Source organism: Camelus ferus, chromosome 6, assembly GCF_009834535.1.
Source record: "Camelus ferus isolate YT-003-E chromosome 6, BCGSAC_Cfer_1.0, whole genome shotgun sequence".
Lineage (NCBI taxonomy): Eukaryota > Metazoa > Chordata > Mammalia > Artiodactyla > Camelidae > Camelus > Camelus ferus.
Window position 1 is genome coordinate 39,996,258 of NC_045701.1, and position 24,237 is coordinate 40,020,494.

Consider the following 24,237-nt stretch of genomic DNA (forward strand, 5'->3'; position numbering starts at 1 on the left):
CCATGCATTTTCCCATACAAAGAAAAGCAACAGAATCATTAACATGAGATGTCTGCTTTTTGTGATTAGCAGTAGTCTTTTGATATTTGACTACATGGGTTTTGGGGGGGTTCCAGCAAAAACTCCTATATACCCTGATTCTTCCCTTATCTCTTTGGGACAGTTCCTCAGAGCTATCTGAAAGGCCATTTCCCAGGCTATAGTCCTCAGTAAGTTCCTCAAATAAAGTATAACTCTCAGCTTTTAGGTTGTGCATCCTCTTCCAGTGGACAATGGCAAAAAAAAAAAAAAGGACTGCAGATGTGATTAAATAAGGATCTTGAAGTAAGATAAGACATTATCCTGGATTATATAAGTGAGTTTTAAATGCAATTGCATGTATCCTCATAAAAGGGAGTCAGCAGAAGATTTGACACAGACACAAACAGAAGAGAAGGCAATGTGACCACAGAAGCAGAGATTGGAGTAAAATGGCCACAACCCAAGGACTACAGGCAGCCACCAGAAGTTGGAAGAGACAAGGCATGACTTCTTTCCTGGAGCCTCAGGAGGGAGCATAACCCTGCCAACACATTGATTTCAGCCTGGATAAACTGATTTTGGATCTCTGAACTCCAGAACTATGAAAATACATTTCTGCTGTTTAAGACACTAAGTTTGTGGTAATTTCTTACAGCAGCCACAAGAAACTAACACAACTACCATGAAGAAAAGAATGCAGAAGAGTTAGGCTAACTGGGTGACAGGGGAGGGGAAGCCAGGGAGACGCGAGGAGATAAGGCAAGAACTCCGAGTTCAGGCTGAGCACTGGCTGAGGAAGTAGAAAGAATGACCACGGGTTTGGGCAGGAGGTCATGGGGCTCCTAATACAGATGGTTTTAGCAGAAAGGTGAGAACTGTTTGGAGTGAGCTTGAGAGAATGGGAGATGATGAAATGCAGGCGGAATGGACAGAAAACACTTCTGAGTAGTTTTGCTCTAAAAGAAGGGCAGAGAACAAGGACAGTACCTGGAGGTCAAAGGCCCCTTTACATACGTTTACTACTCATAATGACTCTGAAAAAAAAAGCCCATTGCTACTGAGGCTTACAGAGTTCTGTGATTTGCCCACAGTCATATATCAGAATGAAAGTGATTGAGCAAAAAATCAAAACAGCTTTCTTTTAATTCTTAGTACAAAATTCTTTACGATAGAAAAACAAAAAAGATAAAAATGGCTTATACTTGGGTGAAGGTGAGCTGAGCCTAGGCAGGTAATGGCAGCTCTTCATATCAACAAAGATGCAGGCTTCACAGCCCAACTCTGTAGCTGCATGTCCCAGGGGACACAGATGACAAACATCCTGATCAGTAACTTGCTCAATAAATGCAGGTTCAAGGAATGAAAGAAAAGCAAGACTTTCCATCCTCACATATCGCACGAGGAACTCCAAGGATATTTAGTGAAGAGAATATTGCTGTTAATGACAAGGAGAAAATATTGTGATTGTAAATGTTAACGGTCTAGACAGAACAGACAAGTGAAAGATCTCTAGCATCTGTTCTCATGTCAAAGAAAAGTGACTGTTCCCAGAGGGCCACCAGTAAAGCTACGCTGAAGAGAAATACAAGAATATGAATTTAGCAATGAAGTCAATCACAAGCATCCAGTAGGTGTTTCGATCATATTGTGAGTGGATTCAGCTGGATTTGCAGGATTCTGCAGTGATCTTTGAAATGCTGAAGAAAGTGAGATACCTAGGGCTCATACTTCACAGTTGGTCTCTGTGAAGTATAGACAGTTCCTACTTCCCAGGGCTGCTGGGAGGAGTAAATGAGATAAATATGTAAGAGCCTCTGGCCATCACCTGTCCACAGGAGGCCAGCACATACATAGCACCCTCACCCACCTCTCCCACCCTGAGCTGCAGGCCCTCAAAGGTCTGGCTCCACCCACCCCCGCAAGTTCATCTCTACCTACCCTTCCTCCTGCTGATTATGCTCCAGCCTCGCTGACCTAAAATACTAAAATAAATACAATTCCCTGGAGTTGCTGCACCCTTATATTCCATATATAAGCTGGGAGATTCAAAGTGGTCTTTAGTGATACATAATCATATTTACAAAACACACATATTCCGTACCTATGGGAGATTCTTATAGTAATGACCCCCAATGAATTGCACCTCCTAGTATCCATGTCTTTGGCAGTACCCTCCCACTTTAACCCTGGCATTGGTATGTGACTTGCTTTGGCCAATGAAAAATCAGCATATGTGATGATGCAAGCAGAGGCTGGGTAAGTGCCTGCACACTGCAGCTTGCTCTCTTGCAACTCCAAGGCCACCATGCTGCAAAGAAACCCCGGTTTTTGAGAGAAAGGCCTAGATTGTTTTAAATGCCCCTAGCACCTACCTCCCAGCCGATCACTACATAAATGCAACTGATGAATAAGCCAAGGGAGGAGGGGCATCAAAACCGCCCAGAACTGTGTGCAGTCACACGTGTTGTGGTTTAAATGTTTAAACACTTAAGACATTTTAAAATATTGCTGTTTAAATGTTTAGAGCCACTAGGTTGGTGAGTGTTACGTAGCAATAGAAACCTGATACAAGCCAACAGGTAAAGACATGTTTCCTGTCCTAAAAGGCTCTTCCGTGTCCCACCAGGACTGGCAGAACAGGGTATAAGGTTAATGTTAAGCATTTATTAAGTAACAAAAATCTTGCATATGAAAATCTGAATTTAAAATATAAAATGAAGTTGATAATCTGCTTTATACAAAGATTTTCCTCTGTTAATATTGAGACTATGATTCTAAGTGTAAAGCATTTGATTTATAGTTTTCATGACTATTGAATGAGGTAGCCATGAGCTGTATCTACAGCCTCTCTGAACTGCTACACTGACATATGAAGACTGTCAAATCTTAATCTTTTAAAAAATTTGGTTACTGGTAAGAGACAAAAAGACATACTTTATGAAAAACCTGAAAATCGTTTAAGTCAATTTAATATTTTGTCATGAAAGAGAAGATCTATACCTCACTCAGAGGAGCCAAGGCCTCCATGCATAAAACTGTAAGAAAATTATAAGAGTATAAGAATAAGGGCAAAATTAATGAGTGCAGGTAAGTGCCCTGAGAGTTTAGAAAATGGAGAGACTCATCTGGACTGCAGTCTCCAGGAAAAGTCTTAGAGAAGGAAGCTTCTAGCTAACTATGGCAAACTGAACACATTCGCTCCCTCCTAATACTGCCTAGAATTATAGTACAGAGAATTTTTTCTGAAGGTGCAAAATAAGGACAAAGAAAATCAGAATAGACAACAGCAATGACTGTACAAATGTTTGCACAAACAGTGTCTGACTTGGCAGACCAGAGAAAGTTGAAATGGGAGGCACTGGAAGCATACCAGTCCACTTTGTGGGACCACCATGTTCAAAAATATACTCAGGGAATTAGAAGCACCAAGTATTTCTGGAAGCAGAGCTGCAGGCAGGAACGCTTTCAACAGACTGAATGTTGACATAAGCAGCAGCCTGGCCCCTCCTCAGTACTGCCCAGGTGTGGCTGTCCCTCCCTAACCCTGCCAGGGTCTCACGCTCTAGACTTGGCATACCACGCAAAGCCGAGATCAGAAGCAGCATCCTGCCAACAGGGGTATAGCATGAAAATCAAATCAGAGACCTCAAGTCCCCTTTTTCCTTCTCTCCAAGATCATTAACAGCTTAGTGTGTACTTTGAAGGAAAGAGATGGGGGGGGGTGATCATTCAATATCAAAGACCTAAGAATACTCATAATCAAAGGGCACAGACCACAAACAGAGCTTCTGATCAGATCTGATGGACCTTAGTCTTAAATAGGAAGAGACAGCACAAGAATCACCAGCTATTTCAAGGCAGCTTCTAATACGACAGACAGATAATGAATGAGTCAAAGAGACTTGGAAGAACAAGAGACAGTGCAGGGAGTTAGAAAGAGAAGTCTAAAACAGCACAGTTAACATCTTAACTCAGACAGCCTCAGGAAATATTTCACTTTCATTATGCTATGAAGAAGATGCTATGAAATGAATATTCAGAAAAAGGAAAATTGAGTGATAGGAGAAATTCTATAAATCCAAATAGAGGGTTTAGAAGACTAAGTGGGGGGGAAAAAAAAGACTAAGTGGAAACAATGTCCCAGAAAACAGAATAAAATTAAATGAGATGGAGAATGAGAAAAATAAAAGTTAAAATTGGTCTCAGAAGCCAATCATCCAAATAAAAGGAGTTAGAGAAAAGGGGGGGAAGTGATGAAAGGAGTAAGTAAGCATTCAACACAGGAGTTTCTAGACTTTAAGTAAACACCAAGTTGCAACAGAATGAAAAAAGATACAATGTGAAATCTCAGAAAAATGTTGGACAAAAAGCTCCTTTAAACCCAGAGAAGAAAGGTAAAGGTCAAAACAAAGAATCAGAAATTAAAATGGTATCTGATACATTTAACACTGGAAGTTAAAAGAGAACAACACCTCTAAAATTCTGAGAAAAAATTACTTCCAGCCTAGATAGTGAGACACAAGGGAAGGGGGCAGGGCACAGCCCCTGAAGGGATGGCACAGCCATTGAGGACAGGACAAACTGGTTAGAACCAAGACGGCAGAAGGCTCGACTTCAGTGGACCCTGAGCCTCATGGCACAGCCGCAGGTGCTACGACAGTTACTGGCTGACCATAAAAGGTCAACAAGTGGGGAAGAGGGAGCCCAATTCCTGGAAATTCCTACCCTGTCACCAAAATAGTTGGAATAATCCTCCTACTCGTTAGCATATGAAATTACAGAGCCCATAAAAACTAACAACCCCGCCCTTCATGGTCACTCTCTCCTGCCTACTGAGATGGCTGGCACTCTGTATATGGAGCATGTACATCCTTGAATAAACTTACTTTCAATTTACTGTGCCTCACTCTTGAATTCTTTCCTGTGAGAGACAGGAACCTATTCTCCAGCAACAATAGAACTCTATTCCCAGAATGTAGTATCTATATTCTATTCTATAATAAATGATCAAGCCTGAGGGCAGAACAGAAGCTTTTTTCAGGTAAGTGAGGTCTCAAATAGTTGACCTCCCTTGTAATTTTCCTCAGGAAGCTACTAGAGTCTGTACTCCAGCAAAACAAGGGAGCAAACCAACAAAAAAAGAAGATGTGGAATCCAGGAAGAAAGGGATCCAGCTCAGGAAAGGGAGGAGCACTGGGAAAGCCCAGGTTAGTGGGGGAAGGAGAACCACTCATCCAAGGATGACCACCATGTTGCCAGCCTGTCCAGATGGAAGCCAATGGACAATGACTTTCAGGAGGTCTAGCTCCAAGAAAAAAGGGACTACTTAAATATGTTCAGATACATTAAGAGGAGACTGATCCTTCTGTTGGAGTGTTTAGAGGATCATGAAAAATTAAAAGCAACAATTATTAACTCAAGGGAAAACAAAGCTGTACAAGCATGAAAATGCAACCATAGAATACTGCATGGCTTGGCTCAAATGACATTGCCACAGGCTTAATAAAAAAAAATTGATCCTAATTCCCTGCTGGAATAGCTCTTAGAGGCTGGCCAACATTAAGTAAAGAAGAGATACAAGAACTAAGTGGCAGAGTGGGGAGGAAAGATTAAAAGAGTCAGAGGAATGGGCATGCTAGAAAGGGTTTATTATAATCCACTATATCAGAAAACCCACTATATTTCTTGGGAGAGCCCCGAGGTCATTCTGGTTATCATGACAATGTGAAGTATGCTGGTGAGGGAGCGTCACTGACATCATTAAGAAGCTACATAATTGCTGTCCTCTGTAAACTATCCTCTACGGTAGAGGGTGCTTTTGCAATATTGGGCTCCTTACTAGCTACAGGGATCATAGAACCCCAAAATAGCAGAGATCTGGTAGCAGCACTTAATTACCAGAAGCCAGGTGGTCATGATGGCCATTGTGGGCAGCAAAGTCAGAATGGCAGCCAGTGTGGCTAACCTATAGGGATCTATAGGACATGGTTTCCACAGAGGAAAGATACATAAATAGCCAAAGAGTTACTGCTTAATAATAGGCATGATATATAAATAGCCAAGGGATTACTGATGATATTATTAAACAACACCAAGAATGTATAAGCAGGAAGTTGAGATCAGCTGTCCAAAAAGAAAGCCATGAACCTTTGTCCAATTTCCAGACCCAAGTCAGTACTCAGATCCAGAAACCAATGACTGAAAGGAGACAAACAAATTGGGGACAATTTGATCAAAATGATAGTAAGGGGTTATAACATTAAATAAAATAAAAACCCATGGGGGCTACAATGATATAAATAAGGGAGAAGAGAAAGCTCTTCCTTTCAGTAGAAAGCCAACTAACACATGTAGAAGGAACAGTGAAATCAGAAACCACCATTTAACAAGAACCTTGACTCAGGCAAGAATCACCAATGATTGCTAAAACAGTAAATGGGAGTTTTATAAGAAACAGGAGATAACATTCACATAGCCTCAAATATCATCCCTGCAAGATACCTCTTAATTACAGAATATACAATAGTAAGAACAGTAACCTGGCAGGTACCATTTTAGCCACATTATCAAACTTAGCAGCGCCAGTAATGAGACTAATCTATACCATGTGTCCATTGCTGTGATGCTCCAAGGAAGATACACCACCACATAGGTGGTAGTTCTGCCAAAAATGCATGACTTGAGTTTGGTCATGTAGTAAACAAATCCAAACTGAAGGACATTCTACAACATGATTGGGCTGTACTCTTCAAAAATGTCAATTTCATAAAAAATCCAAAGACAGGCTGAGGAACTGTTGTAGATCAATGGAGACCAAAGAGATATGACAACTGAAAGCAATGCTTAACCCTAGATGGATGGATGGATGGATGGATGGATGGATAGATAGTTTTGGATTTTTCTTTTTTTTTTTTTTTTTTTACTATAAAGGATGTTATCAAGACAACTGGTAAAATCTGAGCAAGGTCTGTGGTGTAGGTAATGGTACTATGATTCTGATTTGTATACTACAGCTATTTAAGAGAATTCCTTCTTTTTAGAAAATACACACTGAAGTGTTCAGAAATAAAGGTGAATCATGCTGCAAGTTAGTCTTAAACAGTTCAGGAAAAAGTATAATATATACACACACACACATATCCATCTATAGAGATAAGGATATAGCAAATGTAGCAAAATATTAACATATGGAAGATCTGGGTAAAACATATCTAGGAATTTTTTGTATTATTCTTGCAACTTTTATGTAAGTTTTAAATAATGTAAAAATTAAATATATAGAAAGGAAAGGAAGCTTCAATACCACAAGTATATTTACTAGTGATTCCCAGAGTCCTTCCTGAAAGAGGCCTATGGTCATTTACTCAAATAACCACATATTGGGGAAAAGTAGAGGAGACAGAGGTCGCTGTGCACAGGGTCCAAGGTGACAGTGATAACCACAAAACCAAAGCACCTACCTGACCTCCTCTTAGAACAGAGGTATTTGGGACCAGTAATAAACGGATTTCTGAACCAATCCTATCCATCTCACAGAGGATCTACTGGGTCCATGGAGCTACCTAGTGGTCACTTCTCCAGTTCCTGAATGTATAAATGGAATAGACGTAGTTATAAAACTCTCGCCTTGGACAATGATTACTTAAACATTGGGTGAAAGAACTGTGATAGGAAAGGTCAAATGAAAGTGCATGAAACTACCCCCACCTTTAGTCCAAATAATAAAAACCAAGATTGCTTCCCAAAGGAATGAGAGAGATTAGGGCCACTCTCAGACTAAGTAATGCTGTGGTGGCGGGTCATATCCCTACTTATATTCTCATCTAATCTACCTGGGTGGCCCCTTATAAAACCTGATGAATCGTGGTGGGTTGCAAAGGACTAGCACAAACTTAATCAAGCAGTAGCCTCTATTGTAGTTATTGTGCCAAATGCAGTTCTCTCTACTAGAGAGGATTAACACAGGCTATGGAATGGGGTCCGCAGTTCTCCATCTGGCTAACGCATTCCTCCCCACACCTGTCAGGAGGGGAGATCAGAAGCAGGTGGCATTGCCATGTGACGGGCAACAGCGTGCTTTCATGATCTTGTCCCAGATTATTAGCTTTCTTGCTCTGTCACATCACAGTCCCCAAGAACACCCAGACATTCCACACAACATCACACTGATCTACCATCTATGACATTGTGTTATCAGGTACTCTTGATGTCTCTGTAAGATATACGGGCTCTACGGGGTGGTAAATAAATCCTACAAAGATTGAGTCCTCCTACCAAAGTCCAATGCTCTGGAGCATTCCAGCATATTACCTCCAAAGTAAAGGACAATTTTTTATACCTTGTACTTCCTATCACTAAAGGAAAAAACACAATGCTTGATGGGCCCCTTTGGACTTTGTGGATAACATTGTTCACACTTGGGAATACTGTTCGGACTCATTTAATCAAATCATTTTGAAGACTTTCATTCCTGAATTGGGCCTAAAGTAAGGAAAGGATCAGTGGCAGGTTAAACCATGGTATAAGCAACCCTGACACTCAGACCGTCCTATTGAGGCAGATTCAATGGTACACCACAGGTGGGAAAAGGTGTCTTGTGAAGTTTCAGGCACGCTCTGAGAGTCACCGCACAGATCGTTAGGGTTCGGTGTGTACAGGGTGGAGAGGGAATTAGATACCATTTGAGAAATAGCTCCTGGTAGGCTAGAGACAGGGCATCCTATCATGGGAAATCTAGTGACCATGTGCCTGTAAATGCCCGTCATGACCCATGTAGGCTCAGAAGCAATCCACCATGTGAGTAAAGTGGCACATCTGGGATCAGGCTCAAGCAGGTCTAGAGGTCACAAACAAGCTGCAAGAACAGGGATCCCAGCTTCCCACCACCCCATCACTATTCCACCGGTGCCCTTCCCTCAGGTCACACCTGTGACCTTACGATCAGCTGACAAACAAAGAGGAGGAAAACAGGAGCTGGACTCTTGGGTTCAGACCCCTCAGGGATGAGAGTTTGGGTCACCCCATCAAATAAGCCATCTAGACAAGCAGAAATGGTAGCTGAGGGCGAGAATCACCTAGGACGAGTATTAGCTGTGACTTCAGGACCAGCCGCACCAGTGGGGCTGTACTCTTCCCACTCACTCTCCTCTTGTACATTGTCCTAGAGACTGGCCAGCCAGAATTCTGGAAAATCTATGCTTTCACGAAATGAGCTCAATGCGAGAAGCAGTGAATCTGAACAGGCTAGGTTGTAGTTAATGCTCCTAGTGTCCCACCCAAACCTTTGTTTTCATTTGTTTGTTTTTACTGAGTTGTACATATTCTCTCAGCTGCTATGAGTACTGGCTAATAATAACTCACAGGCACCTGTCTATGGAAATACACTCAGCCAAGGGAAACTATTCTGCCCTGAAGGCTACAAATCCCACCTCATCAACGTTGCCAAAAAATAACAGGGTATAAGATACTGATATATGATAGAAAAGACAGTGTGATTTACACTCTAGACCACTCGCTCACCATCCACATGGATGAGCTATGCTTTACCTGAAACTACATTCCTTGCTCTGCTTCTTTCCCTACCTTATCCCACTCCCCTGCAGATTTTTCTCCTGAAAAAACACTCCGTAAATAAAATACATGCACCTTGAATTTTTGTCTCAGGATCCACTTCTAGGGTAGCCAGCCTCAGATATCTGTGACACTGATATGACTCAAATTTGAAAATCTGTGGACAAAAGTAATTCTTGCTACCAATTTTTTGCTAAGGCTTTACCTTAGTTAAGAAGTTAGCTGTTAAACAGCTTTAGTTCATGATTTCTCCCAGTGCTACTGCCTATTTTTAATGATCTTAAAAACAAAAAACCCCGAAGATGAGGATGAACTCAACTAACATGCCAGGATTGTCATCAAAGGCACACTCTCTTTTGTGTATCTGTGAGGGGACAGCGTGGAAAGGATCGGAGAATAGGCTAGGAAAGGTCTCCTGCTCCCCTCCATCACGCCAATCATGAAGCTCCAATGAGTGTGTCCATCTCCTTGTAGTCAAGTTTCTAACCATGTGACAAAAGCTGCACTTTAGGTCAAGTTGGCAGTGGACCAAAATGGACTGGGGCTGACCAAGGTGAGGAGAAGGAGACCTGCAGAGAGCCTGTTACAGAGATAAGAACTGGATATAAAATGGTGAAGGCCTACACTTTTCTTAATGGAGTTATCGGTACTGAACCCAGGACCATGCGTGTTGTATCATGCACTCTACCACTGAGCTATATACCCCACACCCCAGAAGGCCTATGTTTTTATGGCAGCAACATGAATGGAAGGAAGGAAGGAATAGAAATGAGATTTATTTTACTTTGAATGTCCTCAGGCCCCACCATCCTGTGCACTCAAGTAACACTGAAGCAATATTAATACCCCAAGTTCCCTGGATCATCATTGTTAGCTGCTGGTGTAAATCTCATCTTCCCCATTCATTCCTGGACCACTCAAAGGGACCTCTTAGGTGTTCAAACAAGCATGTTTCCATCCTTCTGCCTCAGTATCCTCCTGGGTGTTGGCTTCCTACACACCACGGAAGGATCATGCCTCAACGCCATTGACCTGAGGCTTCCAAAGGGCTGACTGCTATTCCCAAAGCATCAAAACTCCTGAAGTGACAAAGAGTGCTCCTTGAGTCCCAGCTGAAATCACACCAGAGCTGCTCTGTGTCCGAGCAGCATGGAGGAGACGAACGCTCTCCCCACCCCAGGTGGTTCTTCATGAAGACCTACAGCACACACAGCCTGACTAAGCGTTTCTCTTGAGTAGCTGATAACGTTGATTATATACCACCGGCTCAGTTACTGAGTATTTCACAGGGGTATATGTTGCCTAGTCAGCTAGACTGGACAGCCCTTCAGGAACCTAGTGTTTTCTGTATATTCAATAGTATACATAGTGGTACAATGAATATTGGTCATGCTCAAGAGATCCTGCTTGAGTGATTAATTAATAAAGATGTGGACAAGATTCCCAGTCATTGCCACAAGAGAGGAAATGCCTTTATTCTACATGTGACAGAAGTGACTGTAAGTGGACTCTGTAATTAATTTGATCGTATGATCATCTGTTCCTATTGGGGGCTACGATGTGCTGGTGCCCAAGACCTTTGGCAGAGTTAAACTAGAAATAAAAAATGGCTGAGACAGATAGTCAACGCACAAGAATGACCCTTGGACCTGTAAGAAGTTGATTATATACACTGTGGCTTACAACCTAACATGAAAATAATCCATCAATAGAGTAGGCTATGGGAAACAGAAAAGGGAAAGTTGCAGAGTTGAATGTTGGCACACCTACTCCCAGCCTTCAGACATAGGGAAAAGGGACCCTGAATCATGTTTTAAAACAAAACCCAAAAACAGTATTTTCTATGTGCACACACACGCCCTAAGAGGGAGGCTAATGGAAATACACTATTTTGTCCAGAGGCTGGTCCAGTAGCTCAGATGGAGACAGCACATTGTTCAACAGCAACAACACTTCAGATGTGATCACTGTGATGATGTGATGTATAGCAGGGCATCTGTATTTTGTCTTCCTCCTGTTCCTGGCACAGAGCTCCTAGAACCCTTGGAATTTCCAGTGAGAAGAGCAGTAAAGGCGCTGCTATGTTAGTGACTTCAGAAAGCACCTAAGGATGGGGGCTGGTTGCCAGGGGAACCAATCACGTGATTAGAGGGTTGAACTTTCAGTTCCACTGCCCTCACCCCCGCTCCTACCCCGTTCCCAAACTTCCTGGGAGGGGAGGAGCTGGAGGTTGAGTTCAGTCATTAATAGCCACTGATTTAATCAATCGTGCCTCTGCAATGAAACCCTAAGAAGAGAGTTCAAAGAGTTTCCGGGTGGGTGAACATGTGGAGATGCTGGGAGAGAGCAGAGAAGCTCAGGGCCCTTTCCCCACAACTTGCCCTATGCATCTCTTCCGTTTGGCTATTTCCACATTATATCCTTTTATAATAAATCGGTAATCCAGTAAGTAAAATGTCTCTCTCAGTTCTGTGAGCCACTCAAGCCAATTAATCAAACCCAAGAAGGGGTTGTTGGAACTTCCCGTCTAAAGTAGGTCAGTCAGAAACCCAAGTGGTGACCTGGACTTGCGACTGGTGGCTGAAGTGAGGGGTGGGGAGCGAGTCCGGTAGGACTGAGCCCTTAACCTGTGGGATCTGACGCTCTCTCCAAGTAGACGGTGTCAGAATTAAGTTGTAAGACACCCAGCTGGTATCAGAATTGCTTGGTGGTGTGTTTAAAACACACACACATTGGAATTGGTGTCAGAATCACAGTTGATGATCAGAATCGGGGTCATAAGCACTCACTTATGCAAATGCTATTAAACGACTACTTAGTAAAAGATACTCGGTCAGGTTCTTCATTTCCCCAAAGATATATACAAAAACAAACAAAATAAAATATGCTCACTAATAGCTACAAAGGCAGTTTGTGATGAATTCCTTGAAATTCATAGCATAATGTAATGGGAAATTAACACCAAGGATAAAATTGAAGTAGCATTTCATATTGTCTCAAACAGATAAGATTAAAAAGGACAGGAGAGTCAAGGTTTTTCCCCCCAAACCAGCTAATTGTTTTTCAGATATACTGTAGTTGCTAGATCAAGAGTATGGAAAAGCAAATCCATCATCACTACTGGAGTGACAATTCAAAAAGACAAATTCAGCTGATGGTGGACCAAGGATACCACTTTTACACAAAAACAGTTCTACAAAAGCAAGCAAGCAAGCAAGCAAGCAAACATGTGGAATAAAAGTTCAGAGCTGCCAAGAGAAAGTCTAGTAGCCAATCAACTCCTTCCACTGGTACAGCACCAAACCCCGCACTGAACCACCTCGGAAGTCCTGCGATTGAAGGGGCAGGCGTTCAAGGCAGGAGTTCGCCCAGGCAGTTAAATGCAGAGGTTGTGCTCCCTTGATTTTGCAGCCTTAGAAAACCGGGCCATTCCATTACTACTAACAATGTCAGCAGAGAAGCAAAAGCGAGAATGCTTTGCTTTTGAAGATAAATCCCCACAGGAAAGCTGCTTTGCTCTGTGTGGGTAGAAACAGACAAAGAGTTGCAAGAAAACGGTCACATCCTCTAACGCTTTTATCTCCTTGCTGCCTAGCAACTTTCACAGGTAGAGTGTGGAGAGGGCAAATTCTCACGGAAGCCAGCGAATAAGCAGACACCGTGTCTGCAATGTCACCTCTTATGCGCTTCAGTAACACGCCTCTGAGTTTCAGTAACACGACCTCTGAAGAGCTACCCCCAACCAAGAAGGTCTGGAGAGTGTTCTTACCTCTTTCTGTCTCTTCGTGTACAATCTTATTTCTGGTTGCTTCTTCGGCTTCCTCCTTAGGCTGCTGGGAGGAAGCGGAAAGTTGTTGTATTATTTGAAGCCAAAGAAATATAATGGTTTAAAAATAAGCAAATGCAAGCCTAATAGCATCAGTGTCCACCACCTTCTCATGCTAATATCTCAACATGACAGTCCCTGTTTCTGCTGGTGCCGCTCCAGTGACAGGGAGCACTGCTGGCCCCGGCACGGGTTCCTCCAGCTCCCAGAAAGAGCAGCCTCGTCTTAAGCCAAAATTTGACTCTCATGGATTCTGGGGAAATGGTAATAAAAGAATGGAGAGGAAAAGTGGCAACTGAATAGAAAACTATTTCCCTGAGCAGAGATGAGAGGCATTCACTAATGTAAAAAAAGCCTAAATCCAAAATACACATTTTTGGAGATACTATAAAGAATTTCTGACTTTCAGATCTAGTGGACTAAAAAGTATAAAAAATTAACATTAAGAAATATGATTTAATAGACATCTAAGTATACCCAAATAACTTTGTATTCTTTAGAAAATAGAAATTGCCAGGGATAAATTAGGACTTTGGGATTAGCAGATACAAACTACTATGTACAAAATAAACAACAAGGTCCTACTATGCAGCACAGGGAACTATATTCAGTATCTTGTAATAACTTATAATGAAAAAGAATATGAAAAGGAATATATATATAACTGAATCACTATGCTATACACCAGAAACCTGCATATTATAAGTCAAATATACTTCAATAAAAAAAGAAAACAAATTCTCTAATGTTTCACAAAATTTGTTCAGATATTAGATTACTGAAATACTTAAGACTTATAATATGCAATAAAACAAAATAAATTAAAAAAACAAATATGTATGTACTAATCATTTGAAAATTTCAGCAAATAGCAAATTTTTAAAAAATCCTAAAGTTAGAGGTTATTCAGAAATAATGAAAAAATTACTAAGCATAAGCATTTAATTATAACTTGCATGTCAAACACTAACCACTTTACCCTTACTCTTTATAATAGCACTAGGAGGTCAAAGTCCTTATCTCCATTTTTCAGGTGAGGAAACTGAGGCACACAGAGGTCAAACAGCTTGCCTAATAAGTGGCAGAATCAGAATTTGAACCCAGGCAGCCTGGTTCTAAAGCATACATCCTTAACCAATATACTGCGTAATTTCATATAAAAACCCATGGGAACAGTCAAAGCCATTAAGAGGAAAATTTGTACCCTTAATAGCTTTTTGTATTAAAAAAAAAGTTAACGAAAGATTGCAACATGATGGCAGACTTACGTATTGCCTCCTTCTGCATTAAGGATTCGGGCAGGGAATGGGGAGGAGAAAAAAATGGAAATATCATTGCCCTGACCAAGGATTTGCCAGTGTCTCTGTGGATGGTGTTGAGGTGAGATGCGCAGACCCACGTACATACGCAGACACAAGCTAAGGATTGGTGTGAGTCGTGGCTTTGACTAGCAATGCCATGAATATTACAGCATCTGTGCATATTGAGAGTCAAAATTGAGTTCTAAGTGATTACATCTCTAATGATTTTGATTACAGTAACTTGCTAAATTGCTATAAACAGGTCCCCTAGGATGAAGTGCTTAAGAACCCAGGCTGTGGTGTCAGACCTTGTCTTGAGGCAATGGCTTGACCACCTGATAGTTGTATGACCTTGCTGAAGTTATTCAACCTCATTTTCCTCTTACATAAACTGGGAAGACAATAGCCACCACTAACACTACCATTTCCTGGGGTTGCTGTAAGAGCTAATTATAAAGTACTTAATAAGGTGTGTGACACAGAATAGCTTTGTTCTCTCATTTTCTATGTGTTCTACACACACAGCACTGGAAAATAAGAAATGGTTACTAGCAGACCAAAAACTGAAGAACACCCACGCTCCAAAAGTCAAAGTAGAGAGAATATTTTGTCACAGGAAACCAGAAGCCTTCAGATTCTCCATAATAATGGGCTAGGATATTTGGACAAGCCCTCTTGCATACACAAAAAAACTAAAATCTCTGGGTAAAGTGTTAAAAAATAAGAAAAGCAGACATCTTTCTTAAAAGTAAAAAAAGGTTAACACCATAGTTAGAAATAACCAGAACAAAAGGAACTCCAGAGATAAATGAGCACAGAAACCAGTTTTGTCCTGAGAGGATCTGTCGTTCTTACTAGACTTGAACCTGTATGTGAATGATTTTTGGCTGCAAGTGGGACACATATCAAAGCTCAGACTCACACAAGGTGGGATGTCTAATGGGAGACCCTCCCCTCAATAAACCTGGGGCCCAAAGGTAAGGAAGAACCAAAGGAATCCAGGTCTTCTGTGAGATCTTGCATCCTCGATTGACCCAGACCTCAAGGCTTAAACTGAGATTAGAGTGATCCTGAATTAGAATTGCCCCCAGGCGCCAAGCAGAAGCAAACCCAAATGCTCTCTGGAGGACTGGAGCTGTGTTCTAGTTCTCCACTTCTTCCCAGAGAGAATTCCAAGTACAATAGTCCAGAATCAATGATGAAGACGCACGCTAACATGTTGCCACGGGGGAGAAGAGCAGAATCAGGCATGTGTGCACACACGGACACATACAGACCCACACAATTCAGACCGACTGTAAAAGCATCCTGCTTATTATGTTTAGTAAAATAGAAGATATGCTCCATCTGCAGGGAATAGGAAACTTTTACCAAGTGATCCTGCAAACGAGAAACAGAACCAAACAGAACTTCCAGAATTTAAAACTGTGATAACCAAAGTTAAGAACTCAGTGGATAAGTTAATAGCAGATCAGGCACATTCATGAGTTAGGGATAAAAATCAAAAGAAGTTATCCAGAATGTAGCCCAAAGAGACAAAAAGAATGCAGAAGAGCTGGTAAGAAGTAGAAAACACAGATATGAGATCAAGGGTATTCAAGCAGGGTCCCTGAAGAAGACAATGGGACAGAGCACATTTGAAGAGATAATGGCTGAGAATTTTCCCAACCAATCCAGATTCAAGAAGCTCAATTAATTCCAATTGGAATAAATAAAAATTAATCCACACCTAGACGTATCATAGTAAAACAGGTGATAACCAAAGACAAGGAAGATACTTTTCAATGAAGTTCAAGAAAAACCAACAGATTCTCTTAAAGAGTGTCAAACTGACAGCAACAAGACAGAAAACAGTAGAATGATCCTTTGTTGAAGATCACTGTGAACCTAGAATTCGATTTGCAGTGAAAATATTTCTAGAACAAAGGTGAAATAAAGACACGTTCCCACACAATAGAACTCATCACCCAAATAAAGGAAATCTAACAGATGCTCCTTAGCTCCCCAAACTGAAGATCAGAGATGTGAGAAGATCTGTGAGTTCACCTAAATCAACACTTTATGCATAAACTAGATCTGGCCAGTTTTAAATATAGAAAGGTCATCGCATTTTCCAGAAGGAGGGTAGTTACCAATTAACTTTAGACTTCGATACATGTTGTAATTTTTAGAATAGCATCGAGAGAAACAGAATGTATACTGTCTAAACTAGTAGAGAAAAATGGAATTATAAAATAATTAGTTTAAGACATGCAAGAAAGAAGAGTGCAACAAAGCAGAATCAGTACAAAGCACAAAATAAGACATCAGATTTAAGCCCAAATAAAACAGTGATCATATTTAACTGAATTAAAGCATGCACAAAAGAATAAAGAAAATTTCCGAGTTGATATAGGGTGATTCTCAGGATATATTCTTAAGTGAAAAATATGCAAAAATTACATGTCACCTTTTGTTGAAAAAGAAAAAAATAGGAATGTTCACATTTCTGCAAAATTAAACACAAAAGATAAAGAGAAATAAAATCAGTGGCCTAGCAGGGTGGAGGGCTTGGTATCCAGGGGTGGAAGGGACAGGGAAGGGAATGGGACTTTTAAGTAGACCTTTTTTTTTTTTTTTTTTTTTTTTTTTTTTTTTACAGAGTTTTGACTTTTGAACCATGTTAATTTTTTATACATTCAAAAAATAAATTGAAGCAAGAATGGGGAAAACTAACACTGAATACAAATAGAAACAAAACCACATATCACATTGATACATAGTTACTCAGAATGAAAAAAAAATTTCTGAACACAGTACTCTGACAATACACCCTCAATGGAATACAATTCAGTCTTAGGACAAAAAAAATCCTAAACTTGATGAAAATTTTTAAATTTGATTTTAAAATATTAAATTTGTTGTTGAAGTAATTATGAAATATTTTGAGTTTATTGCAGGACCGAGCAAATATGCCACTGGAAACCCGGGTTCTTACTATGGGAAAGAGGTACAAATATCCAACGTGACCAGGACAGTAAAAACCCTGTGGTGTTAGGATGAAACCATCAGTGTAGACTTCAGATTTCTCAGTATAGACCACAGAAAGAGCCTGGAAGCAATCCCAGCTCTGTACCAGGAGCACACCTAGCATCCAGATCTCAGTCTGGAATGCTATTCCCCACTACAAAGGAACAACAGGGTGTCTTGGAGAAATGCCTGATTTCAGGACTGAGACAAGGAAAGTAAAAAGGAAATCTCGAAAATCTTATTGTGCCAGAGAGTCAAACAGTGCTTCAAACTGATGAGAACCAGCAAAAAGACACAGGATCCCATGACTCAGACGCTTAAAGGAGTTCACAATGGCCAAATCTGGGCGCATTTAAATTTCAAAACAAATAGCGACAGGAATAGATTATAATGCTGAATAAACAAAGCATGCATAAATCCACACTGACCCTGAAATTTTCCTTTTAAAGGGATGGGGCAAGAGGAGCAAAAGAAAAGCTCTCCTTAGAGTAGATACCAACTAACAAGTGTAGGAGGAATGACAGAAATAGAAAATCATTATTTCACATCAGTAGAAATCCCCAATGGAAGATAAAATATGGGGTACGAGATTGTTGGGAGCAGAATGTGGAGAAATTTGACAGACACCCACCTTAACCAAGTGTTCAAACTTAGGATCAGTCCTAACAGGACAAACTGTCTGGCACCCCTAACACACCACACTGAGGGGGACAAGGTGGATCCTTTAAAAAGGGGGAAAGAGAGAGAAGAAAGGGAAAAGGAAAAAGGATAGGGGGGGGGGGGAAAGGCCAGGGACCTATTCTACTTACAGGGAAAACTAAACGTGGTCCATGACCTTTAACTGGATCCTGCATGGGAGGAAAAATTTGAAAGACCTTATTGGGACAATTGGGCATATCTGAATATAGACTATATATTAAGTGATAATATTGTATCAATGTTAAATTTTGGAGAGAATAATTATCTTGTGGCAGGAGAATGCCCATGTTCTTAAGAAACAAAGGCTCAACTCTCAACCAATTCAAAGTACCTGTGTGTGTCTGTGTACGTGTGTGTATACACACAAAAATGAATTATATGTACACGTGCATTTGCATATACACATATTCATATACAGAGTGTAGCAAAGTGTTAATAATTGGTGAATCTAATTGATGTTTATTATTCTTTCAAGTTTTCTGTAGACTTGAAATTTTTAAAAATAAAAAGTTGGGGAAAATTTAAGATTCATTTACCTAAAAGACAAATATTGTTATGCTAGATAAAGGGATAAAATCCAGCTAGTATATGCAGTGTGTAAGAGTCACATTTAAACCTAAGGATAACTAAAAGATTGAAAATAAAGATTAGAAAAAGAAAGCTCAGTTGCTTCTATAAGTATCAGACAAGACAAATTTTAAACAAAAAGCATTACCAGAAAAAGTTGTCTCATAATGATTTTTCAAAAAGTTCAATGCACAAAGAAGTTATTTTAAAAATCCCCAAAATGTGTATGTCTAATAAGAGGGAGTCAATATATAAACCAAAATTGATACAACTATAAGAATAGAAAAAAATCTACATTTGCAGTGAGATTTTAACCTAAATCTGTTATTGATAGACCACGTGGCCAAAGGAGCATTGAAATAAAAGGATGAAAAATCCAGACATGCAAGGACCCAAAGTTTAGCACCCATGAGCACCTTCTGAAATACTAAAGGATATTCTCTTGCTCAAGGGAAACAATGATGAATCTAAAAGACATGAAATACAAAATATAATGGCAATCAAGAAAGCAATTAAAAAAGAACCCCAAAATAAATTCTCTAAAAACCCTTTATTACAGGAAAAAAAATCACCCTACAACTAATATCCAAGATTATCTTAATGTGGTAAGTGGATGGAATGTAGGAAGTAGGAAGTAAAAGCATGCAGATATTATTATTTTGTGCAAGAGGAAGCTATAGATTCTGGGTAACTCTGGGGAATAGAAAAATATTTAGATACACATCAAAAAGTTAAGGTTAGCCAGTAGAAAAAGTTTATTGTTTCTGAACCACTGGAGTAAAAAAACAAGAACAAAAGCAAACAAAAAAAGTGATCAAAAACAGGAAAGGAACAAAGCAAACAAGAAAACAAGCATGGTAAAACACAGCATGTCAATCCAAACACATGACAGTAACAGATGGCTTGCGTGAGGGGAAGCAAAGCTATGAGCTATTTATAAGAGATACCCCTAAATGACACCAAAAGTAAACTGAAAATAAAGGGATGAAAAAAACCTATCAGAAAATGCTAACTTAACAGAAAATGGGCAGGATATGTTAATCTCAGGCAAAAGAGTTCGAGGCAACTGTCACTAACAGAAAACAATGAGGAATATTTTTATTTTTAAAAAAATTACGATCCATCCACAAAACTCATAAGAGTCACAAACAGTTGTGCATTATCTCCAGAATTTCAAAAATTTTACATAAAGCGAAAAGCCTTGTAAAAACATGAGGAAAATCCATAAACACAGTAGGTCTCACAGCCTTAAAATCCACTCCCACGTATTCTCCAGGTTTCTCCAGATACATTAGCAAAGTCTTACTTTAGTATGTTTAGTGGTGCAAGTTGTCTCTTTCCAGATGTGAGTATCTCTCTATCCCTGGAGCCTGCTGGGAACTGATCCTAGTTTAGGGCTAATGGCAACCAGGGCTGGTTGTGGTGAGTCTTGAGAACTAGCATCCCTTTTCAAGGCATCTGCCCTAGATGACATTAGCATGGGGTTTCAAGCTCAGGAAGGCTAGTCTCTTCAGATATTGGAGGGCAACATTCTTCCAATGACCAGAGAATCTTGGGGTGACTTGGGGTTTCAAGATCGTTAGTTTTATCAGACTCTAACCAGATATTCCTATTCCATGTTTCAGAATCCTATGCTTTCCCGGTCAGTGCCCTGAACCTTAACATAAGTAACGTGGCATCACTGTGAATTAAACCAACATAATTCAGCAACACACACACAATTAAATTTTGTATAGCATTTCAGTGATACCAGCTCTGTGGCTACAATAAATAATTCTTGTCAGGGCTTAATAGAAGCTCTATGATATTCTATACTCAGACTGTGACTTGAGCTGAGAGTTAAAGGACCCAAGTTTGTCATTTCCTCTCCATAAATACTCTAATATACTCAGGACAATCCACCCCACAATGCAGTCCTTGTCGTCCTCATGACTTCCATTAACAGTCCAGTCCAGCAGTTGCTTGGGATTCCAAGGCATTTGCTTCCATTAGTACTGCATCACAATTAACCACAGGTGATGGCTTGGTTAACTGTGATGCCCTGTATGTCACAGATTACCAGCATCCCTTTTCCCATCGGCAAGGAGCTAAGCACTGCACTTAAGCCCAGACACATCCTCAAATGCCATTCGTTTTGTGGATGGAGGGGGAAGGGGGGTCACTGATCTACCGGGACAACTCCGGGACAATTGTACATCAGTCAGGGTCCAGGCAGAGACAAACTACATAGGAAAGTAAATATTTGAAACCATACAGGGATGGTTAATAAGAACAATTTACAGGGAGTAGTCACTAATAGAGAAAGAATTCCCCAGGGCTGAGGAAGAACAGCCAAGGAAGGAACACACTTTTCCAGGCTAAGATTCTGATCTCCTTCCAGAGGACAAGGCTGCAGCCCTCTGGAGAGTGGAGAAGCTCTAGGTGCCCAGGGCCAGAGCTGGTCCAAAGTGGGTAAGCTGAAGCTGGCAAACAGAAAGCCTCATGCTGGGGACTGGCAATACAGCTTGCTAGAGGGCAAGCACCACTGAGTGTCCCACACCTAATGAACTGGCAACCCTGGGGCAAGCAGAATTAGGAGCACACTGAACACCGGAAGCCGCCCCTTTCCTCCTGCGATGTCCCTCCAGCATCCTCTACAGACATTTGCTGAGCATTGTGCCAGGAGGCTTAGAGCCCTTCTCCCTTAACAAGGCAATTCAGGGTGGAATGGAGCCGAGAGGCAGTAAATTGGTAACTGCCTAACTCACTCCCTCTCCATTGCACCTACTTTTCCTTCAACCAGCTCCATAGTGATAGGGGCTCGTTACCTGGCACCGTTCCCTAAACCCTCGTTCCCAGCGGGGCTGCCCGGGGACTGCTAACCTTAATCACAGGCACCGGAGCCTGTGGGCGGAGCCCAGGAGAAGCCCTGCACATCCACCATCCGCAGTTCTCTGGACCCTGCCCGGTGACTGATAGTGTGTCCATCTCTCCAGTCCACACTGGGTTGCGTTGTCATTCATTTTTGCCCCTGTACCCAGTAGGGACTCCAGGTGGCTCTCTCAACATCCAACTTCAATGGAAATATCGCTGTGCCTCTCAAGGAAGCATTTGCCCTTAGGACACCAAATCCTCTCTGCAGGCAGAGCTGAGATTCCTGGGGACCGGAAAGGTTTTGTACGTGGGTTATCACAAAATTTTTAAGAGGGGGTGGAGGCAAGGTTACAGAGGAGGAAACTAAGGCAGAGATTGCACAGTTAGAAAAAGCTGAACTTGAATTCAAAACCAGGCCCGACTCCCAAGTCCACACGGTTTCCGCTACACCACGTCGCCTCCCGACTACCTGCCAGGCTGCCCTGAAGTATCAGTGTCAGACCCCAACCAACCAGTGCTCTGGGCCCCTGAGAGTCACCTTCATCTCGCGGACGCGCAAGACCCACGGTTGGGCCGAGGTGCTTACAGCATGCCCTGTCTGCTTGTGCGGTTTTTCACCCAAAAAGCCGCACCATTTACCCCAAAACGTTAAAACCGAGCGGCTCACCTTCGTAGTTAGTCTCTTTCCCTTATCTCAGAGCTGGACCTCTTCCAAGCTTGAGCACTCTACAGCAAACTAGCTCATGGGTCCAGACCTTGGGCAGCTGTGTGACCACACTTCCTACCTCGTGGGCAGCGGACACTCAGTCAGCCTGGCCCCAGGGCGGTGACAGGCGTTTTGTCAGGCGAAAAAAAAGTTCGACTGGTGAAAAGACGCCACTGGTGAAGCGTAGGAAGAAGGCCAAGCTTCTGAGGGAGAAAGAGCTGACCTTTAAGAACGCCTCCAAGCCCGAGCTTGGCTGTTTGTTCAGAAAGGGGCAGCAGCTGTGAAGGAACGCGGCCCGTGCAGGCTGTTCACGACCGCGAGCGCCGCGCCTTCGGGAGGCGGTGGGCGTGGCTAACGCAGCCCGGAAAGTTCTGCGGCCCAGGCCCGCTCCCTCCGCGCACTCTAATAGGAGCAGGAGAAGCACGTGGCTGGGATCTGGGGCAAATACCAACTAGCCACGGTAAATGCAGAGTGGTTTTTTCCTGTTTTTTTTTTTTTTTCCTTTGTTTTCTTTTTTAAGAAGCAGCGGACATAACCTAACAGGGAAAGAAATGGCCATGCCGTAGTTACTCTCTTTGAGGATGAAATTTTATGAAGTTAATGCAACTTCCATTGGTCTAGGTCACCCCCAAGACCAGGCGCCATTGCAGTTTAGAGACAAGATCTAGCCTGTACGGCACAGGGTCAGGCCGGACTCACTCGCCCCTTCCCTCTTACCAACGAGCCGAGCCGAGTGAGGTAGGGGGCAGAGCCCACCCGTGGCGACTGTTGCAAAATGATGGAAAGTGCCTCGCCGCTGCCACCAGTCGGGTCGCCGCTCCTGCGCCCCGCCTCCAGCCCTGTGAGTTCCGGTGCGCCTCCTTCGCCTCCTTCGCCTCCTTCATCGGCGTTTCAGCGACTGAAACCTGTTTCCTGCATCCGGGTTCTCAGAGCCTGGATGTCGTAAGGTTAATCTGATTCACAAGTCCGTGCACGTGTGAAGAGGCCAATACGCAGCCTATCACCAATTAAGTATGTCCTGAGTAAAAGATAGATTTCACCTGTTTAAGGGTCAAGTAATTGGGATTACTTTGTTTTTCACAAAGCCCCAAAGTGTGCACGTGACCCTGTGTGATCTGGACCCTGCCCACCCGCTCGGAGAGAAATGGCCCTAAGCAGCCCTTGTAGGAACTAAGGGATTCTACCCCGTCCCCTCCTTCCATAATCCTAGTAACACCTGTCCCCTGGGCTGTCAGTGCTAGTTTCTGGTCTGGTCCCAAAAGATGAACTTGGCAAATCATATTCTTTTCATGGGAGTTGGAAAACTGAAAGCAGCTGGAATGTCCCATTAGTGGAAAGTCACACAGCAAGAAAGTGGCCTACCTGGGGTGTCAAGAAACTCCTCATCTGAGAGAAGGAGCAGGGCGGGAGTGGGGAGGGGCAGACAGAAAGAGAGAGTCCTTACTCCTAGCTTTCTCTCATGGCTTCCACACTCGTCCAGTGAGCCTTAGGCTGTTCGTGATGTTCTTGGACACCGGTGACATTTCCTTTTGAATACAGACACCACCAGAGTGCTACCTACATGATGAGTATGGTGGCCCCCCATTAGAAGCAGACCTTGAGACAAAATTACAGACTCCAGACCAAAGTGATGTGTCTGTCCTCAGAAGCAGGGATGGTCCTGAAAATTCTTCACAGTTGTGTGG

At 42.0% G+C, this 24,237-nt stretch overlaps 1 long non-coding RNA gene across 2 annotated transcripts in view; it reads right to left on the reverse strand.

Moving 5' to 3' along the window:
* LOC116664221 overlaps positions 1 to 23,251 on the reverse strand; it is a 228,922-nt gene extending 205,671 nt beyond the window's left edge. For both annotated transcript variants that reach the window (XR_004320622.1, XR_004320621.1), the window contains exons 1-2: positions 22,514 to 23,251; positions 13,361 to 13,421 (exon numbers count right to left, since the gene is read on the reverse strand). This is a non-coding gene — a long non-coding RNA (uncharacterized LOC116664221). The remainder of the gene's footprint in view (positions 1 to 13,360; positions 13,422 to 22,513) is intronic.
* Between the last annotated feature and the right edge of the window lie 986 nt (positions 23,252 to 24,237).